Raw genomic sequence first — 8999 nt, 5'->3', positions numbered from 1 at the left:
AAAAAAAAAAAAAGATATTTACTGGCTCAAGATATTTCTAACTGGTAAATTCCCAATTCTACCATTACTCTGTATTAAGGTGCTGACTGACACATTCATGCTCATTAACACTCATCCAAGAAGAAAAGGAAAAAAAGAATCTTATTTGTGCCACCTCCCACAAAGAGATTTTAAAGAGCCATTCAAGATCATGAGCAGAGAAACTATGGATTCACAAGGACAGGCCTGAAATTATGGCTCAGCAGCTAACTAGCACTGGGATCTTGGATAAGTTAGTCAACTTTTTAAGGCCTCAGTTTCCTCATCTGCAAAAACCAGGCTAATAACCACCTCATAATACTACTAACAGGATTAAATTGGCAATGCATATAACAAATGAAATAGTGTCTGGCATACAGTAAGTGCTTAAAAAAAAAATGAGAAACCTGCCTCCATCACCACTACCACAATCACCATAACCCAGCAGGCCAGTTCTCCAGCTAAAATAATTAAAGTTCAGAGGCTCTTGACCTAAGAAGAATGATTCAGCACCACATGAAGGTGAAGGGGAAAATACAGTTTCAAAGCGTGTGTGTGTGTGTGTGTGTGTGTGTGTGTGTGTGTGTGTGTATGCGCGCCCATGCATGCACACGTGTACACTGCCTTAAGCCTAACCTACGGTGTGCAACTGATAAATATTTGCTGAGGAATATGTTCCTTAGTCAAAGTGTTAAAAAATGAGAGTAGAAAACATAAAACATTGAAGCTATCAAGGTAAAGAAGTAATTTCTATGACTTTAAATACACAATTTTTTTCCAGCCATCCTCAAGAAGTAAAGATGATTTCCTTCTTAATATTTAAAACAAAACTCAAAAGTAGTCTGAAGGATTAATGAAAATGTACTTACAAAGCTTTAAACAACCTGGAAGAAAAGACTTTAAATGCAAATTGTTGTGCTCTTTCTTTGGGATTAGAGTTGCCCTGTCAAAATCCAAAGCTGTATTAGTTTGTTTTTTTCTTTTTCCTTAAAGATTGAATATTATTTCATCTTCTTTCCATTATTTTAGCCTTTAATAGTCAATGTGATAACTGTGAATTTTCTTATGGAACAATTATTGAAGATAGCATAGCTGGTTAGCAATCTTGCTTCTGTTTTCAAATTTATGAGAAAGAAATCCGTCTTCTCTATCTTCTCACAGTTTCAGTTCTCTATTTTCTAGATCATTACCTCATTCATACCTCAATTTAGTAAACTCACTGACATTATTCACCTGTTTTGCAACTCAACAAATATAATCTTGTATATGGACAAAATCATAATTTCACAAAGAACAGCCATAATTTTTTTTAAATCAGAGCTTCAATGCTTTTCACATTACTAAAGTTTCCTAACACTATGATAGGTTTCTCATTAAAAATGCAGGCATGAAAACACAAACTCAGCTAATACCATGTTTTAAAACGTATCCTAAAAGTATAAAATGATAAAAAAAAATAAAATATTTTATAGAAACAGCAAGAGGTTCATAAAACATTTATTCCTACTCTTAATGCCTCCTTAAAAATTTAGGGGAAACCAAACCTGTGCATTTAGTTACTCTCAATTCTATCATTCCTTGATTATTTCTAATATCAACTAGTCTAGGGCAATTTTTATTTGCTCTTTTTATTTTTGTTTTGAACTTACACATTACTCCCCTAAACATTCTAGATACCATTTCCTGCGCCACCCCAATGTTCATATATACCCTGCTTGCTTGAGTTCACAGAGTTCTGTGTCACTTGGATAAAGATGTAAAGCCTTAATAAGATTTTTATTTCTGAGGCACAAGATTCACAATGCATATAAATCAGAAGATGGATTCTGCACTCCCTGACAAGTTCCTCAAATATATGTGTGCAATTAAACAGACAAGCAGTGAAATTTGAAGGCACAGAATTAGAAACTGGTATATGGACAGTACTCACCTGCCTGAATGGAGTGGGCAGGAGGAGAAATGCCAGGGCTTGTAATCAGCCATGGGTACGGACAAGGAAGAAACAAAGAGGGAACTCAAAAATGAAGACAAATAACAGTGGTCTTATTCATCATCACCTATCTACCCCTATTCCCCAAAAAAGACAAGATGAGGGAACTGTTCGTAGCTAAGAAAGAGCTCTGCAAAACCCAGATCAAAGCTGATGACTTCTTTGAAGCCCTATCTGGGATCCCCACACTAAATTCATCACTCTCTTTTCTACACTAGCTCTGTACTTGTGCTTTTACTGACCACAGTGCAGGAGAACCATGTACATCTCTCTCCCACTGCTGCCCCCTCTCATGCGTTCTGAGGACCCTGAAAGCTTGAGCGCACCTGTCGCCAGGGTGTTTGTGCCTGGTCAAAAGTGAATACTCAAGAAAACTTATTGAACTAAATCTGAGTAAAAATCTTTTTCTAAACATTATATAACTATGACAAAATTAAATGACAGCTGGTTATAAAAGAAAGCCAACCTGATTATAAACAAATAATTCTTTTTAGTATTTCTTTTCTCTGGCATATATATTAAGTGTTACAGGTAAAAGAGCAGACCTGGGCAATTTAATATAGGATGTGGCCAATCCTATTTCCATGAAACAAAGTTGGTTTAATTCTTTTTCTTTTTTAAAGATTTTACTTATTTGACACACAGAGAGAGAGAGAGAGAGCGTGCATGCGCACGTGCACAAGCAGGGGGAGCAGCAGGCAGAGGAAGAGGGAGAAGCAGGCTCCCTGCTGAGCAGAGAGCCTGACTTGGGGCTCGATCCCAGGACCCTGGAATCATGACCTGAGCCAAAGGCAGATGCTTAACCAACTGAGCCACCCAGATGCCCCAAAGTTGGCTTAATTAATATAATATTTTTGTTTTAAATCCTCTGTGTCCTGTGTGTACGTGTTTATATCTCCCTCCCATTCTTATTCTTTCTTTCATTAATGATGAATCAGAAACCTTTAAGAAAACTAAAATTCAAAAATGTCTAGTCATTACTTTTCAATGTCCAGTCACTGTTACAAATTACACTCACAACATCTAATCAATCCTCAAGTATTTTTCATATTTCTAGCTCCCCTGTGTAAAACTTTGAAATTGGAAAACCAAATTCAGATAACACTGTATGTTAACTAACTGGAATTAAAATTAAAACTTACATAAAAAATAAAAATACTTTATAATAAAAAAAATTGGAAAACTAACAGGTGATGCATCTTTCTTTGTAGTGACTGAATACATTTTTGCTCTAAGAGAGCAGAACTGTCAAAGGTGTGAATTTACAAGTACCCCCCCCAAAAAAAACTATTTCAGTATTCAGCTGTTTCCTAGCAACGGAATCTGCTGATATTTTCTCATCACAAGTAACAGGGATAAAAATCTGTATTTCGGTGCACTCAGGTATCAACAAAAGCAGCGCAGTTCAGTGAAAAAAATAAGTAAATAAACCATAAATGATATATAAAGTACTAAGCATTTTCTAGCTAATCTTGGTTACAGCCTTAAAATGGTTAACTATAATTCTTAAATATGATAAATGATCCGAAGAACAGAAGTGTTTATAAAAAGGGATCTTTTCTGTGATTGGGGGTGGGTAGGATGCACAGGGGACACAAGGGGACACAAGGTGACCACAAAAACAGTAACCTAAGAATTACTCTAGAGAGTTAGTCCAACCATGAAGAAGGAAGCTGCTATTCTCAAGGTAGCAAGAGTTTAAGCCTGGATTATGTTGCACCATGAGAGTTTCTAAACAAAATATAAAATTCATATCTTACATATTCCGAGGAAAACTGTCAAAAGAGTAACAATTTTAACTACTACAGACAACTGCAGTAGTTCTTCGGAAATATTTTGAGGTCATACACAGTTGCACTTCACACATTATCAAGATTTCACTCTTTTATAAACAGTACATTCAAGTGCAACCTCGTTTAACTTTAGTTTTCTCAACAAATCTGGAAAAATGCAAACATGCAGTTCTCACAAGGTACTTCGTCAGGTCCTGACACATACTTCGCACAAAGCACTGTGCTAGGCATCAGAGATAATTAAGGTGGATATAGCACAAGCCCCACCATGAAGAAGTTGAATATGGCTCAATCTTTACAGTGAACCCTACATTTAAAACATGTAGGGGTGCCTGGGTGGTTCAGTCAGTTAAGTGTCTACCTTCGGCTCAGGTCATGATCCCAGGGTCCTGGGATCAAGCCCCGAGTCAGGCTCCCTGCTCAGCGGGAGGCCTGCTGCTCTCCCTGCTTGTGCACGCGCTCTCTCTCTCTCTCTCTCCGTCAAATAAATAAGTCTTCAAAAATAAAATAAAACATGTAATAAAAACACTTACTGGGGGCAAATCAGAGATAGCAGGAGAGGGGCAGAGGTATTTGGGCCTGGGAAGAAGCAATAAAATGTAGCAAAAAGGAAGGAAGGGCACTGGACTTAAGGAGGTTTGTGAGACCTCAGTCCTTTACTAACTAGCTGAGTGAATTCTGGTAAACCATTCAAATTTTCTGGGGCCACACTTCCATGGGCAAAATGAAGAGACATAACTGGTATGTACTGAGAGCCTCTCATAGTAAGAAAGCATTGCACTAAAGCACTACCATACAGAATAGGACGAGCATGTCCACTGATATCTATAAACCTAGAGTCTGCATTTTAGCTGCCAAAAATAAGGGCAAGAAAACACACAAATGATTACCACACAACTCTAAAATCCTTTCCTGCTCTAGAAATTCTATGTATATGTACCATTAACATTTGCCGGGAACTAAAAAGCAAAGAAAACTTGAAATAAGTGAATCATTAAAATTCTCGCCACTAATAATTTCCATATACACAAAATGCAAAAGTGTACTAAGCACTATAGGGAGAAATAAAAGGTAAAATCAAAACCCCTTAAAATATTATTCTTCACAAGAACTAACCCCTTCAAATGAATGCCTAAAAAGTACTAGCACTTTGAAAATTTTAAAGCACTTTCACGTACATTACTGATTTTTCTCAATGAATAAACCTTTCTATCAAAAACCTACAATATTTCACTAAACCAAGAAAGTAACTGTTACTGAATCCTATTCTGTGAATGGTGCCGAAAGCCTCATTTTCTAAAGTAAAACACATATGGAAAAAGATGCCAAGACTGACTTGTTCATTTGTGGTATTCCAATTCATTGAGGCTGACTGATCCCCATACCCAGCTCTGAAATAGTCTGGTATTTGGTCCTCTTCTCTCTTTATTCTTTACTCCTTAAAAATGGCATCCACTAGTTGAGATTCCAGTTTCACAACCATGTGGGTAACTCCCAAATCTGTCTTAATCTCCAAGCACTTTTCTAATTTTTCAACCCAGATTTACTAGAATGTTCTACTAATCCAAGAAATTGAACACACCCAATACCAAAATAATTTTCTTTCCCAAATAGCTCTGTCTCACATCCCTATTGCTAAAATACATCTCCAATGGTAACACCAGAAGTTTTATAATGGTTTCCAAAATAGATATATGCAAGATGACGTACTGAGATGGGGAAAGAAATTTATATTATCTATTCCTAATTTTTTCTAATTCTTTTTTGAAACCATTTTCTAATGTCTACATCTGTACATAAAGACGTGTGATATTTTAACTAACGGAGCACAATCAAAAAGTCTGGAAGCTGCTAGCATACAGATAAAACTCAAACTCATTAGCCTGGTGATACCCACTGTTAAAATTTGATCTTCTACTATTCTTCACAGACATTAAATCCAAGCAAACAAACCACTAACCAGTCTCCAAACACAGCCTTGGCATTATTCCAGCACCCCAATCATTTAGCTCTACTACTCTGCAAAAATTGTTCATCCCCCTTTAGCAAATCACTTAAAGCCAATGTCAACTCCATCTTTTCTCAAAGTTCCCTGAGTTGAGATGACACAGCTCTCAGACCAATCCCCATTTTCAACCTAGTCATTGAGTCTTTCCTGTACATCTTAGCTCCCCCTCCTAGGTAAGAAGGAATCTTGAGGGTCAAAGTCCCGTCTCATAACTGTCCCACCTCCCATACTACCCTGGGCACTATATAGTAAACCTGACACATGTTAAAGAAATGCTTGTTGAGTGGACACAATTGTAAGCTAGACATTATATAAGTTTTAACAAACCAGTATCTCACAAACGGAGCAATGATCAAGTTCAGGTTAGTATCCTCAGTCAACCAGTGTGTCTCAAAATAGAAGGAGGAGGTTTATTTCCTCCCACAAAATGATTCTTTCCATTAGTTTCATGGCTTTCAACTGTAATGTTTTGTTTCCTGCAGATCAGTACCATGAGAGAATAAATGGACTCGTGTCAGATACTAAATAAAGGTGTAGGTAAAGCATTAGCTGCAGCAGTGATTGATTCATTGCAATCGCCTTAAAACGACATTAAATAACCAGTAAGTAATATTAGAAAAGACACAGTAATCAATCTAAAACCCAAGGAAATCAACTAGTTAAGACACAAGACAGACAAAAATTCTTATGTGATTACAAATTAAGTAACCATTCAAGAAAATTCATTATATTTAACCACAATTTAAGAAACTTAACTGACCACAGCTTTTTAGAAGAGGATAAAAGATTTAAGAGGATTGTTAGCTCTTTAGAAATAAAAATTACTTGATCAAGTGCTTATAAAGAACATTTTTCCAAAGCAACAAATACATGGCGAGCCACAAATTTAACTAGTATTCTAAAAATGTGAAAAGAAAATCCTTTCCAAAGAAAGAAAATCTTTGTCTCTGTGACTTCGAGAAAGAGCTGCTTATTTGCCAGCTGTTATTTCCTTAGGAACTTATCACAGTCCGTCCTTCTGTATCTGAATTAGAAGTGTGTAAATAATATTTTCCGAAAGTCTGTGTTTTTAATTTGTACCAGCACCTTCTAAAGGTGAATCTCACAAAGAGAAAGCAAACTTAGTCACACTATGCCAGAAAAAAGAGAATTTACTTCGAGGAAATTCAGCTACAATTTAAGAAGCTGTACCATTTTTCAAAAAGAAACAAAGCATATTCCACTGCTTCATGACACAGAGTGAAGGTAGGTGGAAACCCGTGCCCAGTTGTGGGCCCTCCTTGGTTCTCCACTGACGAGCCACTCTCTCCTGTGTGATCTCACAGAATCTCATGGCCTCACCTTCACCTCCCCAGAAAGCCAGACTTCAAAACCAACTTCATAGTTGCCATCTCCAACTGGATGACTAAGAAGCATCCCCCCGCTTAACCTGGTCAAAACAGAACTCTTGGTTTTATTTTATGTACTTCTCTCACAGGCCTCCGCATCTTGGTAAAAGGCATCACCCTCTAATCAGTTATTTAGGCCAAAAGTCTGGGCAGTGTAACAGTGGTCCAGAATAGAGACTCCAAAGTCCGATCACATGGATTCAAATCCTGCCTCCAAATAATAATGGCACCCACCTGACACAGTTACCACGAAGACAAAATACGTTATTTCACATAAAGCATTTAGAAATGCACCTGGAAAATATTAAATTCAGTTCCAGCTATCATTATTATGATTATCTTGATTCCTCTTTTTCTCTCACACCCAGTCTGTCATGTGAGCCATACTTCCAAATCCATTCAAAAACACTGAAATCCATTGACTTCTCTCAGTTGTTATCACTGCAACCACACATTTCAAGCCACCATCTAGACGTGATAAACTTCTCAACTAGTCTTCATGCTTCCATTCTTTCTTACCCTTCAAAGTGCTTTTCAAGCAGCAGCCACAGTAATCTATTTAATACATAAATCACATCGTATCACTCCCTCGTTCAAAACCATCCAATGGTTTTCCACTACATTGGGTTAAAAATCAAACTCTCCACCTGGTTTATCCAAAGTCCTATATTTAGTCATTGCAGGCCCATCTTGTTCTACCCTCTGCTGGCTCACTACACTCCAGTCACACTGGCCTTTTTTATTCTGCAAAAATGCCAAGATTCTCTCCTGCCTGAAACACACTTTCCTCTGTATTTGTTCGGCTGGCTCCTTCATTTAGATATAATATAGTTATTATTTATTTCTTTGCTAATTGTCTACCTCCACTACAATATAAGCTTTATTTTTTAAAAAATCTCATCTATATTGTTAAGTACTGTGTCCCTAGTACCCAAAACAATATGTGTGTAAACAAAAAGTTATTTAAAAAAATAAGCCATTAACTGAAGAAAAAAAAATTACCAAAGCTTCTAAAACTGTTATATGAGGCAAAGAAATGTATCTTTCCCTCATTCTTTTCCCTAACTGGTTATCAATTTATTGCAACTCAGCTCCTAATTCAACCTTTTTGACTGTTCTGTAATTCAATCCTAATATAATTTTTAGTATTTCCTCAGCTTTTAAAAATCTAAGTCCCCAATAATCTAACTCCTTATAAAGACACAGTTACCATCAAAAGATTCTAAAAATTACAATTAGAAAACCTGAAATCCAGTTATAGCTCCAGCAATTACTAGCCAACATAAGCCTGGACCAACTACTTAGGCTCTTGGAGCTACATTTTCCTCACTGTATAATGCAGACAGTAGTCCCCATCTCAGAGGTCTGTGGTGAGGGTCCAGTGAGGTAGCGAGTAGTAAACTACACACAAGTGGAAGCTATTATTATCTATCAGTTCAATAAAACATTACTGGTTACTTGCTACATGCTACACTAACAAATTTAATTAAGACAAGAGCCCCTACTCTCAAAGAGCTTACATTTTAGTTGAGAGGAAAAACACATAATGAGAATAATTTCATCATAGTTTGGTATAGTACAGACTGCTGGAGCACAAAAGAGATACTTAGAGGCTTCCTAGAAGGGTGGGGCCACAGCTAACTCTCAAAGGATCAGTAGGATATATGAGTTCTTATCAAATAAGAAGGTAATGACCATTTACATGTCCTAGACCATGTTCAAAAGCCAAACTAGTTATGTGATCATAAAATTCATGTGATCACAGGGACACCTGAGTGGTTCGTCAGTTAAGTGGCTGCCTT

General features: G+C 36.9%; 1 protein-coding gene across 2 annotated transcripts in view; it reads right to left on the bottom strand.

The window, feature by feature from the left end:
• PRIM2 (DNA primase subunit 2) overlaps window positions 1-8999 on the bottom strand; it is a 302377-nt gene that overhangs the window by 220638 nt on the left and 72740 nt on the right. The gene's annotated exons all lie outside the window — the stretch shown is intronic.

Source organism: Ailuropoda melanoleuca, chromosome 19 (assembly GCF_002007445.2).
Source record: "Ailuropoda melanoleuca isolate Jingjing chromosome 19, ASM200744v2, whole genome shotgun sequence".
In the NCBI taxonomy this organism is placed as follows: domain Eukaryota; kingdom Metazoa; phylum Chordata; class Mammalia; order Carnivora; family Ursidae; genus Ailuropoda; species Ailuropoda melanoleuca.
The sequence above is the reverse complement of the archived record's forward strand: the minus strand, read 5'-3'. Positions and strand labels throughout refer to the sequence as shown.